We start from the raw sequence: 15,270 nt of genomic DNA on the forward strand, positions 1-15,270 counted from the left end.
TCTCCTAAAAATATGTTTGATATGTTCATAAGGACTGGCCCACATACGTCATTAGTTCAAACATTTCAATTTGTTGACTAAACCAGTCCAGTCAGTCAAAGTTATTTTTTAGACAAAAGTGAATTTTTCCAAGTTACTTAACCTACCACTTCTTAAATTCATCGTTCATTGATTGAATATCTGTTATGCACCAAGCCCTGTAGTGGTTCTAAGGGCAACAGGGGTGAAAATGCATAATCTCCATTTCCAGCACTTGCTGAAGGTGATGGGAGGCAGGCACAGAAGTGGACAATCATAATGCAGTGGTAACAAGCCACATACTTCATTGCTGAATATCACTATAGTCATCTTCAATGTATTCCCTTGGCCATCTGTCACCTTCAACATGCTCCCTTGGCCATCTGTAATCATAGTGATATATGTAGCATTTTTTCTAGGGTAAGTTTCCTGAACTTAATTGTCAGACCTCTTATGTCCTTGAGTTTCTAAGTACACTACATAAATATAATCAAGAGATGCCAAATTAATAGGTATGTAGTATGTATATAAAGTTCTACTAAGTGTCTACTCCTGGGTTGAGGAATGAGGTGTGGGAAAAGAGATGAACGGAAGTTGGAAAGGAAAACAATAGCATATCAGCAAAATGTTTATAATTTACTTGAAGAAAATCAGATAGCAGTGTAGGAAATTATGAAAAATCAAGACAAGCTACGTATTTATAAATTATAAGCATCAGATTATGTGGGCAAATAGTAAATGGCATAGATTTTGAGAAGAGGAAAAGAGTGACAAAGAGTGAAACAGTCTCAGTAAAGATCCTCTTAGAGGAGACGGATGAGAGAGAGGCATAGAAGGACTGGTCCGACTTCCACTTGCAGAAACCAAAGAGCCTAAGTCTTCTGAGCAGTGAAGATGGTAGGGCACATGTCTAGAACCAGTAATAAGGAGTTGTTATGTGAGTGTCACAGAGGTGAGGGCGGGGGACCATTCAAGCTAAACTTAGTTCTGTGCAGAGCTTTTTACTCATGCATTATTGAGACATGCACTGGGCTACATACTATTTTTTCATTTCATTTTTTTTTTATTTCTGCAGTTTTTTGGCCTGGGCTGGGTTTGAACCCACCACCTTCGGCATCTGGGGCCGGCGCACTACCCCTTTGAGCCACAGGCGCCGCCCAGGGCTACAGACTATTAGTACAGGAATTAATCAGTTCCTGCCATCTTGAAGCTTATCAAGTAGTCCTAGAAAGAAACTTATCAGAGAGGTTTCTCCAAGCTTCAGTGTGTTGGAGTTTATACCCTTTTCACTTTATCCTTTAAATATTGTGTACCCAATGAAGTGGACGTGGTCTGTTCAGCCAAAATAATTCATAAAGACAATAATAGCTAATATTAAGAGTTTCCTAGATTAGTATACTCTACTAAGTACTGAATATGGCTTGTTCATAATAATAGTTAACATCTTTTAAAGTTTTTGATGGGCTGGGCACCATATCATGTTCTTTACAAAGATTACATCACTTAATTTTTTCACCAAGCTTTGCAAGTATGTATTAATAAATTCTCGTCTATATGAGGAAACTGAGGCTCTGCAGGGTTAAATTATTTCCCCAAGGTCATTTTTAACTTTTTGGAAGAGAAATTGCTGCTTACAGAGTGATAGGATCAACGTTGTGTGCTTCTAGATGTGATATAATCTGAAGCACAGAGCCCCACTTAGGAAGCACTGTGTGTGTGCCAAAAAAGTTAAACACAAAATTTTAAGTTATTAAAGATGGAAGAATAAAGGATCAAGAAAAATAACACCAAAAAGAAGTAAATAGACACATTTGGAATTTGGTGTAAAGTATAAAGGCTGCAGGACAGCTGACATGATTTCTTCAACAACTCAAAGATATATATATATACATATACATATTCCATTATACAAATATAATAAAATATTTTATATAAAATATTATATAATATGGATATTATATGTAATAGAAAATTGGTTTGGGTTGGGTTAGTTTAATTTTTTGGCCTTATCTGGTTTCTGATTTGGACAAATCAATCTTTAAAAAGGCACTTTTTTCCATTTTTTAATTTATTTTTTATTTTAATTGTTTGGGATTCATTGAGGGTACCAAGAATTAGGTTATGCTGATCGCATTTGTTAAAGTCTTTCTTATAATTGTGTCCTGTCCCCAAAAGGTGTGCCATACCTTGTGACCCTCCGTTCCCTCTCCCCACTTGCTCATTCCCTTACCCCCCCATATTAGCTCACCTACTGCCTTCATATTAGAATAGAGTACATTGGATTCTTGCTTCTCCATTCTTGTGATGCTTTACTAAGAAGAATGTGTTCTACTTCCATCCGGGTTAATACAAAAGATGTAAAGGCTCCATCTTTTTTAGTGGCTGAATTGTATTTCATGGTACACACATACCACAGCTTATTAATCCATTCCTGGGTTGGTAGGCATTTGGGGTGTTTCCACATTTTGAAAATTGTAAATTGAGTTGCGATAAACAGTCTAGTGCAAATGTCCTTATGGTTGTTGTTTCCTTAGCTGTACAGAAGCGTTTCAGTTTAATTAAGTCCCATTTATTTATTTTGTTGTTGTTGCAGTTGCCACATAAGTCTTCTTCATAAAAAATCTTTCCCCAGGCCAATATATTCAAGTGTTCTCCCTACACTTTCTTTGAGGATTTTTATTGTTTCATGCCCTAGATTTCAACCTGTTATCCATCTTGTCAACTTTTGTTAAGTGGTGAAAGGAGTCCAGTTTCAGTCTTTTACACGTGGTTATCCAGTTCTCCCAACACCATTTATTGAATGGGGATTCTTTTTCCCAGTGTATGTTCTTATTTGGTTTATCAAAGATCAGGCAGCTGTAAAATACTAGTTTTATCTCATGGTTTTCTATGTGGTTCCAAAGCGTTGATGTCTCTATTTTTGTGCCAATACCATGCTGTTTTGATCACTAACTACAGCCTTGTAGTATAGCAGAAAGTCTGGTAGAGTGATACCCTCTGCCAGGTATGGCTGGGTTCTGTCTTTTCCCCAAGTCGTTCGAGGAGAGCTCTGTTGAATGATCCTTTTGGTCCACAATTTTGCCATACGCCTCCATTTTTTCCAATTTAATAGTGAATACATGTGGTGTTTGTTTTTCCATTCTTGTGATACTTCACTTAGAAAGGTGGTCTCTAGTTCCATCCAGGTTGTTACAAAAAGTATTATTTCACCATTCAATTAACACTTAGGTGCACATGTGGAAATAACACTCATTAAATTCAAATAGGTAGCAGGGGAGTGGAGGAGATGGGCAAATTCATACCTCACAGGTACAATACACATGGTCTGGGTGATGGGTACAATTATAACTTTGACTCAAATGGTTTAAAAGCAGTTTATGTAACCAAAACATTTGTACTCCCATAACATTCTGAAAGTAAAAAATAACATTTTTTAATAATTAGGAAAATGTGAATGTAGACTGCTTATTGGAGGATACCATGGAAATTATTCTTTAATTTTATTGAAAGTGATTATGGCACTGTAATTATGGAAGAAAATGCTAACTTTTTTTTTAGAGATAGGTACAAATGTGTTGGGAAATGACACAAAATCTGGGGTGCATTAAAAGATTTAGCAACAGTAACTACAACAGAAAAGGGTAAACGATGCAAGTCTGACAAATGTTTGCTAATTATTAAAGCTGGATGATGGATATATAGAGGATCATTGCATTAGAGGATCATTCGAAATTTTTTAAATTACAATTCATTTTTAAAAATGCATGGCTTAAAAAAATCAACTAGGCTTAAAATGATGTACTTCCTGTACCACTTAGCTTAGTTCTTTGCATATAGTAGGTGCTCAATAAGTGCATAGTGAGTTTCTAGAACTGAAGTTTGGAAAGTAACTATAGCCTAAATGAAAAACGCCCTTGTATTCCTAAACATGCAATCACAGCAGTATGGTCTCCAGACAGAAAACCTCTCTTCTTTTTTTAGAATGCTCATGCTGCATGTTACTTTTTAATAAAATCTTTGTCTTTGCCTTCAAGGCTGCCTTTGATGTTAATGTTGATTTAAATTCACATAGATAAAATTTTAAATGTGAGGGAGAAGGGCCTGCACAGTGTAGTTCACCTAGAAAGTCTGGCTCACTTGATTATGGAGAGCTTTGAATACAGGCTGAGACACTGGTCTTGTCTCCGAAAATAGCAAACAGCCACCACAGCTTAAACACGGACATGATGCAATCAATGTTATAAGGAGATCGATTTCCAGCCTCTCTGGCCAACATACTTCCAAATCTGCCTTTCACAAAGGCCTCTTGTGCTAGGATAGAAACACTTCCAAACCTCGACTGCAGAGAATTGAAGACTCCAACAGGCCGAAAGATACTACCAATGCTAATCTCTTGCTTTGAACATGATCAGACTATTTTTCTATATCAAACCCATGGGGAATATAAAAAATGACGTCAACAAATATTCTTCCAGAAACTAATTTATTAGACCAAATATGACGTTACTGGTACTTTTCCAGGGGGAGACAAGATCGGAAACTCCTACAGATGGCCTGTTTATAATAAGATGTTCACGTCTCAATTCCAGAAGCTGGAGACTGAACTCCCAGAAATGAACTGGCACCAATTCCCATGAATGAAATGACTGTGGATCATTTCATTTTTGAAAATTAAACAAAGATGTGACTTAACAGGTGATGAGTTGGGTGGGATGTGCAATATTTCCACAAACACTCAGCCACAGTACGTGTTCAGATTATTGGTATGACTCGGAATCCTTTAAACACTCCTACATCTGCATCTTAGGAGAGACTCAATGTGTCTGTTTAGACATGCTTAACTAATTATTCTTGTGGAAGTCTGCCTTTCAGGGTTTCCGATGAGGCGATGCATAGTTTTTACGGCCTGGAATGTCCCACATAGTCAGGTCATCCTTGTAGAAACAAGTGTCTGGTTTTGAATTACCCTCTCACCACCTAAATGAGAAATAAGGCAAAAGAGGACCAGAATTAATGAATTAATTAATCAGACAATGTCTCACTCTGTTGCCCTGGGTAATGAGCAATGGGCATGATCATAGCTCACTGCAACCTCAAACTCCCGAGCTCCAGTGATCCTCCTGCCTCAGTCTCCTGAGTAGCTGGGACTACAAGTGGCTAATTTTTTCTACTGGCTTATATTTTCTACTTTATAAAATTTTTTTATTCTTTCTTCAGGGGAAAGCGTGAACACAGTACCCCACTTCCACCAATTATGCAGTCGATAAGCCTCACCCTAGGAAAACCACCTTTGTGATCATGGTATCTCCCCTGCCAAGTAAGGTACATTTTCTATTTTTGATAGAGACAGGGGCAGAGTTGGGGAAGTTCTAGCTCTTGTTCAGGCTGGATTTGAATTCCTGACCTCAAGTGATCCTTCCTCCTCAGCCTCCCAGTATGCTGGAATTACAGGCATGAACTGCCTTGCCCAGCTGACAGGACTAGAATTAACCAGCACTTCCTGACTCCTCTGTTACAAATCCAGAAGCCCTTTATGCATCACTATAAGCATATAAAGCTGTGCTGTGAAATATAGTAACCATCACTAGCCACCTGTGGCTATGTAACTTAATTAATTAAAATTAAATAAAATTAAAAATCAGTCTCTCAGTTCCAGTAGTCACATTTCAAGTGGTCAGTAGCCACATGTGCCGAGTGCTACCATACTGGACTGCCAAAATTTAGGACCATTTCATTGTTCTAAAGAAAAGTGGGCCGTTGACATAGTTAGCTACCATTTCCCCATTTTTTTTTTCTTTTTGAGACAGTCTCACTATGTCCTTGGTAAAGTGCCATGTCATCACAGCTCACAACAACTTTAAACTCGTGGGCTTAAGCAATTCTCTTGCCTCAGCCTCCCAAGTAGCTGGGACCACAGGAGCCCACCACAATGCCCGGCTATTTTTTTGTTGCAGTTGTCATTGTTGTTTAGCTGGCAGGGGCCGGGTTCGAACCTGCCAACCTGGGTGTATGTGGCCGGCTCCACTAAGCTATGGGCACCACCCCCTTTTTTTGAGTTTAGAAGAGCAGTATTTGTTTCCAGCCCAGTATTTGTTTCCATCACAGATCAATAAGAACATCCCTGAAATTGGTTTCTCCAAAACTCATTTTGAAACTCTCTATCTCAGTTCAAATAGCATAAGATTTTGACTAAATCGATTCTGAAGCATTTGGAAATAATGGCAGATCTAAGAGAATTCTGGAGTCTATTTGAATAGCTAATTGGATTTTTGATATTTAACAAAACATTTTGGAATACTATTGGAAAATTCCAGGCATGATGAAGACACATTCCTGTAATACTTATAATCTCTTATCTTGAGTATTGTCCTTACCAAGAAGAAGACATAGAACAGGACTCAAAGTAGCAAATGGGAGTTTCTTCTTCAATGTTATGTGACAGGCATGACTCACTTGTTAGGCAAGTGAGAGGATCAAGGATAGGTGGAGAAGACAACAGAAGGGCTGGAAGAAAAGTGACTTCAGAGCTCTAGAGTTGGCAGTTAGTGTCTATTTCTAGGGAGACTTCTAAATGTAATGAAATGATCTGGGTACAATGCTTTATCCAAAGATAAAACCAACATTACTTTATGCGGTGCTTGTTAACCAGTGAAGACTGGTGAAAAAAAGCACCAGAGTGGAGAAAAAGAATGGAACACTCACTAGTACCAGTCCCTAAGTTGGGCACTTAGAAACAGGAGGAGAAACAGGCATTCAAGGGATAATTGAATAGATAATTAATTATAAATGAAAGAGGTATTAGAAACATAAAGTGGTCCCATAAAAACATGTAATAAGCAGCAGGACCAGCCCTTCTTTGGAGAGTCAGAGAGAGTTTTCCTAGAGAAATAACATTCAAGGAGACACAAGTAAAAGAGGAGCAGGGTTATTTGGGTGAAGAGGTGGCAAAAGAGCATTCTGGGTGAAGGATATGTGTACAGAATCCCTAAAACAGGAAACAGCATTAAAGTAGGCAAGAAAAAGGAGCATTTGATACAAGACTGGGAGGCGGGTGGACGTCTGCTCATACAGAACAGGATAGACCACAGTCAATAAATAAACTAATGAATGAAATACTCATTTATAGAAACACTGCTAGTTTGTGCTTTTATGAACAGTTATAATTCACAGAAAAAGGCATAAGTATGCAGAAGTACATGGTATAGAATGTTAGTTATCCAGATCTATGAAAAGAAAGATTTCCAGATGGAAGGAAAAAGTGTTTTCAAAGTTGTGGAGGTAAGAAAGAATATGGTGTTTTCTAGAAATAGTAAGGGGAAGGACAAGAGTGAAAAATGAAATTGTAGATGAGGCCAGACTGTTGAAATTTTTAAACGGTAGGATAAGGTGAATGAGCATCACCTGTTATGCAACAGGAAAATTGGCAATTTTCAGCATGGAAGAGGCAAAATGAGAACTTGATTAAGGATGATAGATCAGGTGGTATTGAGTGGTTGAGGAAAGAAAAACTGTAATGGATATGAGAGTTTGGATTTGATGTTGTGGCCAAAACGAGTTATGTTAGATTCTTAAGGTGAGCCTAAAACCTTAATGAGGAAAATAATTCAACAGGTAAATGGACTAATGCTATTGCAAGCATGAAGGAAGAAAGGGTTAAGAGTTGGAGGGGTGGGGAGAAGATGGCATTTAGGGGAGGGATGTGTGGATGTAAAGAGATAGAATCAAAATACCAGCATTCGTGGGTGGCCTCCTCAGACTCCCTTTTCCTCTTCTCCCACTAACAGCATCCAAAGTTTGTTTTGGAGAACTGCCCTCCACATCAGCTTCATGGTATTTATTTAGTAATAAATTAGTTTTATACTAATTGATTTAGAAATATGCACGTGATTCTATGTGGGCCTATAAGAAACAAGGAGACATTTGCTGGAGCCTCTCTGGTAAAGAAGTGTCTTCTCTGTTCCCCAGCAGCTATCAGAGGACAATCTATTTAGACCTCCTAGCAGGTGTGTCTAATCTGTGGCCTATAGGCCACATGCAGATTATTTGAGAACTTTTTTTGCTTATCCGCGGTGGTAGATAATCATGAAAATTATGCATGGACTTGGTTTTTTTTTTTTTTTTTGCTCACCAGCTTTTGTTAGTATTTATGTATTTAATGTATAGCCCCAAACAATTCTTATTCTTCCAATATGGCACAGAAACATAAAGGCTGGACGCCCTTGCCAGAGAGTAGGGTAAGAACATGGAATCTGGGGCAGCTGCAGCCTTTTTATGCCAGCATGTGAGTGAGCCTATCACAGTGGGAGAGTATAGCTTAATGAATCGCAGAGAAACCATTCTAGTACCTCGATGGCATGGAGAACCTCTGACCCTGTCACAGGTGTCTATAAATTTCCTTTTTTTTTTTTTTTTAGTGTAGGTCATTTTGTAGAGGGATTTCTGTAGATTGACCCCATCATAATATTTCCTCAATGATACAGGAAGGACAGACCAAAAAAATGAGTTAATCTTTAAAAATAGAAAACTGGTGAGAAATTATTGCCAACTATTTGATAATATGAGAGTTGGCTTTATAATCAAAAGCATAAGGAAGAAAATAAAATGAAAAAGAAGATTGTCATCTATAAATGATACAGCAGCACACAGTATTAAAACCAAAGATTTTACTTATGGCCATGTGGTGCTGCTTATTTTGTTTTTTTTCCAGAATTTTTGCTTGCAGTAAAGAACTGTGACTGAAAAATGAAATTCAAAGATTTGAAGAAGAATATTGAAAATTATACACAAATTTATTTTTATAAGAAGGGTATCCTTTTACATACACTGTAGTATAACAAGCTGAGCTTTACACATTATAATATGCAATAGACACATTTCCATGTCCATGAGTGAAGATTTATATTCTTTTTACGAGCAGTTTCATACCTATCACGTACATATGTTTTTATAAAGCGTATATGCAGGGCCTTAAAGCCAAAGTGCACCCCCAGATCTCGGCCCTATTTCTTACCTCTCAAATATTCTCTAGTTCCTCATTTCTGTTTTTCAGTTTAAATGAAAAGTTGTCTCCATAGTTCTTAGCACAATGCCTGGCACAGGTAATGAGAGTTCCTATTATCACTGTTAATATTATTAATATACTATAGGCTGCAGGGGCCAAAGTGAGGAGATATAGAAGATACATATTAAATATAGATATAGGATAGAATTAGTCTGTATACTGTACACAAGAGGAGAAAAATCAATGAGAAGTAGCAAGAAATAACCAGAAATGATCACATTCCTTTATATAAAATTGTATTACTAATTTGAGTTGAATAGTTTTTATAGCAGTGAAATTGTTCAGACAGTAGAACACTTACGCCCCCTGTTTGATCCCTACCCCTCTTCCACAAATTAAAGTGAACAGAAACACAAGAGTGGAGTTTATGGTCTTTATGAAAAAGTGATTTTCTCTGTGTCCTTAGGCAAAATGCCTTCAATTGACATAGGCTCCATCTGTACTCCAGGCAAAACTGCACGTTCTTCTTTTTTTAAAATGTGTGTTTTTAAAATACCATTTGGCATCTACCCTACAAAGCTTAAAAATTAGCTTTTGAAAAAAAAAAATCACCCAAAACGTTGCCTCTCATGTAGAAGCAAGCAAATTGGATTCATGTAAATGATCCTTAAGAAATGTCTTTCAGTCTGTATTGCAACAATTGCGTTTTTTAAAATACACATTGATTTGCTTTTAAAATTTAGTCTCCTTGTATTTTTCCCTCTATTAGGGAAGAATCTGAATTATGCAAGTATATCTTGAATTAAGAAACTTAGTAAATTAAAACACTTAGATGCATCATAGAAAAGTTGGGGAGTAATTATTTACTCTTTAAAATGGTTTTTCAAAAATAATTCTAAGTAAAATCCCTTCAAAGAGAAAACTTCCCAAGGGAATTAAAAACAAGGCTTAAATTAAATACAACTTTTCTGAAACTCGTCTACTATGTATAGCAATACAATGATGAACATGAAAAAGTTAATACATCCTTCATTATACTCCCCAAAGTATTTGTATTTCTGTAAATATTTTGAGGTAGAAAGAAATGGAGTTATCTCAAACACAAATAGCCCTCATGATACAAGAAGTTGAATACATGTAGACTGGCAAAATGGCAAAATAGGGTTGTTTGTCCATTGGACTATAAGATCTTCCAAGGCAGGGATTATGTCTTATTCATGTTTGTACAAGGTTGGACAATTAAGTTCACAAACTCATCCTAGAAAAAGTGCTACATACCTCATTGCTGATATCACTATGGTCACCTTTGACGTACTCTCCTTGGGAAACTATGCACCAAAACAAGCATCCAGTTCACCCTTCAAAGCAATTTTGGAACTCTTTTTCTGGAATAACCATCATTGCTGTCATGGAATTAGATCATTGATTTCTTAAATGTCATCAAAATTTCTTCATTTCAATATTTCCTTTATCTTCAGATAAAAAAAAAGTTGTTGGGGATCAGCTCAAGTAAGTAGGGATAGTGTTCCAATACAGTTGTTTGTTTACTGGCTAAAAACTTTCTCACAGACAGTGCAGTGTGAGCTGGTGCATTAGAGTGATGCAAGAGCCCATTTTTTGCATGTACTTTCTCATGCCAAAATTTTCAGTTAAGATTTTCCTGTTTCCCAATCAAAAATAATTCAGAACCTCCTACTTCCAGAAGAGCTGCGCTGGGACGCGCAATCGGCACCTTCCCAGACCTCCATAAAGGCTGTGCCAGAACCCTCCCAGACCTCTGGAAGAGCTACCCCGTGACCCATGATTGGCACCCTCCCAGACCTCCGGAAGAGCTGCACCTGCCTGGACATGGTACCCTACCTGCCAGGCCTCCCCAGACCCTGACCAGGAACTCCGGCAGCCACGCAACCCCCCGTCCTCCCTCCTGTACCCTCCCTGCCTCCACACCGCCCACTGGTCTGCCCAGGGACTCTGGAGGCTGCATACCTTCTGGAGCCCTCCATGCCTCTGTGCAGAGCCCTTCTCCTGGCCAGAGACTGCTGGAGCCTTGGGCCCTTTGTGCCAAAGTCACTGGACACCAGGCACTCACAGAACCGTGTGTACCACCCCTGCCCTGTTGCTGGATCTGGGGGTGTCACACTCTGTAGCTGCTCCCACAACTGGAACTCCCTGGCTTGGGCAGCCCCAGAAGAGCTACACAGGATCACTACCTACAAAGGTCCAGCATCAATAGAGTGATTCCCCCTGGAGTCTAATCTCGGAGACATACCACCTCAACTCTGAGGAAGGCCAGAGGCAATGGTGAAAAACAATCATGAGATGAAATCAAAGGAAAAACTCTGGCAATATGAATAATCAGAGTAGATCAACTCCCCCAAGGAACAGTGGGGCAGACACAGCACAAGATCCCATGCACAAACAAATAGCTGAGATGTCAAAATCGAATTCAGAATCTGGATAGCAAATAAGATCAAACTAGAATTCCAAACAGTAACCCAAAAGATGTCTCAAGAATCCAACAAATTCAAAGACCAAATGACCAATGAGACAAGAAGTTGACAGCCCTCAAAGATCTGAGAAACACAGTAGAATACCTCAGTAACAGAATGGAGCAAGCAGAAGAAAGGATTTCTGACATCGAAGACAAAGCTTTTGAACACTCCCAAACTCTCAAAGAGGAAGAGAAATGGAGGGTAAAACAGATCACTCTCTCAGTGAAAACCAATATTCATTTTATAGGGATCCCTGAAAGAGATGAAGTGGCTTCACAAGGCACACAGTCTCTTCTCCATGAGATTATGAAAAAGAACTTTCCAGACATGTCAAGAGATTCTGAATTTCAGATAGCTGACAGTTTCAGAACTCCAGCACAACTCAACCCAAATAAGATATCCCCCAGACATATCATAATCAATTTCAATAAAGTTAATAGGAAGGGGAAAATTCTGAAAGCAGCCAGATGAAAGAAAACCATCACCTACAAGGGTAAGAATATTAGACTAACTGCAGATCTCTCTGCTGAAACCTTTCAAGCTAGAAGAGGATGGTCATCAACTTTTAATCTCCTAAAGCAAAATAACTTTCAACCCAGGATCATGTACCCAGCTAAATTGAGTTTCATTTATGATGAAGAAATTAAATACTTTAATGACATTCACATGTTGAAGAAATTTGGCATAACTAAACCAGCTCTCCAGGATATTCTCAGACCTACCCTCCATAAAGACCAGCATAATCGGGCGGCACCTGTGGCTCAAGGAGTAGGGCACCGGTCCCATATGCCAGAGGTGGCGGGTTCAAACCCAGCCCTGGCCAAAAAAAAAAAAAAGACCAGCATAATCCTCCACCACAAAAGTAAACCCACCCAGAAAATTTTGATCAAATTCCAACTTCCACAGTTGCAAAGGATTAAAATGTCCACCAGACTCTCGACAGGCTTATCAATATTCTCAATTTATGTGAATGGTTTAAATTGTCCTCTAAAGAGGCATAGGTTGGCTGACTGGATACAAAAACTCAAGCCAGATATCTGCTGCATACAAGAATCTCATCTTACATTAAAAGACAAATAAAGACTCAAGGTGAAGGGATGGTCTTCTATACTCAAGGCAAATAGAAAGCAGAAAAAGCAGGCATTGCAGGCCTATTCGCAGATGCAATAGGCTTTAAACCAACCAAAATAAGGAAGGATAAGGATGAACACTTCATATTTGTTAAAGGTAATACACAATATGATGAAATTTCAATTATTAATATTTATGCACCCAACCAGAACGCACCTCAATTTATAAGAGAAACTCTAACAGACATGAGCAATTTGATTTCCTCCAGTTCTATAGTAATTGGAGATTTTAACACCCCTTTAGCAGTGCTGGATTGATCCTCCAAAAGGAAGCTAAGCAAAGAAATCTTAGATTTAAACTTAACCATTCAACATCTGGACTTAACAGACATTTACAGAACATTTCATCCCAACAAAACTGAATACACATTCTGCTCATCAGCAAATGGAACATACTCCAAAATAGACCGCATCCTAGGCCACAAATCTAACCTCAGCAAATTTAAAAAAATAGAAATTATTTCTTGCATCTTCTCAGACCATCATGGAATAAAAGTTGAACTCAATAACAATAGGAATCTGCATACCCATACAAGAACATGGAAGCTAAATAACCTTATGCTGAAGGATAGATTGGTTATAGAGAGATTAAGAAGGCAATCACCAAATTTTTGGAACAAAATAACAATGAAGACATGAATTATCAGAACCTCTGGGATACTGCAAAGGCAGTCCTAAGAGGGAAATTTATAGCACTGCAAGCCTTCCTCAAGAAAACGGAAAGAGAGGAAGTTAATAACTTAATGGGACATCTCAAGCAACTGGAGAAGGAAGAACATTCCAACCCCAAGCCCAGCAGAAGAAAAGAAATAACCCAAATCAGAGCAGAATTAAATTAAATTGAAAACAAAATTATACAACAGATCAATAAATCCGAAAGTTGGTTTTGGAAAAGATCAATAAAATAGATAAACCTTTGGCCAACTTAACCAGGAAAAAAAAGAGTAAAATCTCTAATTTCATCAATCAGAAATGGTAAAGATGAAATAACCACAGACCCCTCAGAAATTCAAAACATCCTTAACAAATATTACCAGAAACTTTACTCTCAGAAATATGAAAATCTGAAAGAAATTGACCAATACTTGGAAGTACCTCACCTACCAAGACTTAGCCAGAACAAAGTGGAAATGTTGAACAGGCCCATATCAAGTTCTGAAATAGCATCAACTATACAAAATCTCCCTAAAAAGAAAAGTCCAGGACCAGATGGCTTTATGTCAGAATTCTACCAAACCTTTAAATAAGAACTAGTACCTATACTACTAAACCTCTTTCAAAATATAGAAAAAGAAGGAATACTACCCAACACATTCTACGAAGCAAACATCACCTTGATCCCTAAACCAGGGAAAGACCTAAAAGAAAAGAAAATTATAGACCAATATCACTAATGAATATTGATGCAAAAATATTCAATACGGGGGGGTGGCGCCTGTGGCTCAGTCGGTAAGGCGCCGGCCCCATATCCCGAGGGTGATGGGTTCAAACCTGGCCCCGGCCAAACTGCAACCAAAAAATAGCCGGGCGTTGTGGCAGGCGCCTGAGTCCCAGCTACTTGGGAGGCTGAGGCAAGAGAATCGCTTAAGCCCAGGAGTTGGAGGTCGCTGTGAGCTGTGTGAGGCCACGGCACTCTACCGACAGCCATAAAGTGAGACTCTGTCTCTACAAAAAAAAAAAAAAAAAAAAAATTTAATAAGATCCTAACAAACAGAATCCAACAACACATCAAAAAAATTATATACCATGACCAAGTGGGATTTATCCCAGGCTCTCAAGGCTGGTTCAATATACATAAATCTATAAATGTAATTCAGCACATAAACTAAAAAAGAAAGACCATATGATTCTCTCAAATGATGCAAAAAAAGCTTTTGATAATATCCAGCATCTCTTCATGATCAGAACACTTAAGAAAATTGGTATAGAAGGGACATTTCTTAAACTAATAGAGACCATCCACAGCAAACCCACAGCCAATATCGTATTGAATGGAGTTCAATTGAAATCATTTCCACTAGGATCAGGAACCAGGCAAGGTAGCCCATTATCTCCATTGCTCTTTAACATTGTAATGGAAGTTTTAGCCATTGCAATTAGGGAAGAAAACGCAATTAAGGGTATCCACATAGAGTCAGAAGAGATCAAACTTTCACTCTTCGCAGATGATATGATCGTATATCTGGAAAACACTAGAGATTCTACTACAAAACTTTTAGAAGTGATCAAGGAACACAGCAATGTCTCAGGCTACAAAATCAACACCCATAAATCTGTAGCCTTTATATATACCAACAATAGCCAAACCAAGAAAAACAGTCAAGGACTCTATTCCTTTCCCAGTAGTGCCAAAGAAGAGGAAATATTTGGGAATTTATCTAACAAAGGACATGAAAGATCTCTATAAAGAGAACTATGAAACTCTAAGAAAAGAAATAGCTGAAAATATTAACAAATGGAAAAACATACCATGCTCATGGCTGGGAAAAATCAACATCGTTAAAATGTCTATACTACCCAAAGCAATATGTAATTTTAATTCAATTCCTATCAAAGCTCCATTGTCATATTTTAAAGATCTTGAAAAAATAATACTTTGTTTTATATGGAATCAGAAAAAAAACTCGAA

The 15,270-nt window shown here is 38.0% G+C and overlaps 1 pseudogene; it reads right to left on the reverse strand.

The window, feature by feature from the left end:
* Positions 1-5,232: 5,232 nt before the first annotated feature.
* Positions 5,233-5,343, reverse strand: LOC128566264 (uncharacterized; annotated as a pseudogene).
* Positions 5,344-15,270: the final 9,927 nt, after the last annotated feature.

The sequence above is a fragment of the Nycticebus coucang genome, chromosome 14 (assembly GCF_027406575.1).
Source record: "Nycticebus coucang isolate mNycCou1 chromosome 14, mNycCou1.pri, whole genome shotgun sequence".
NCBI lineage: Eukaryota > Metazoa > Chordata > Mammalia > Primates > Lorisidae > Nycticebus > Nycticebus coucang.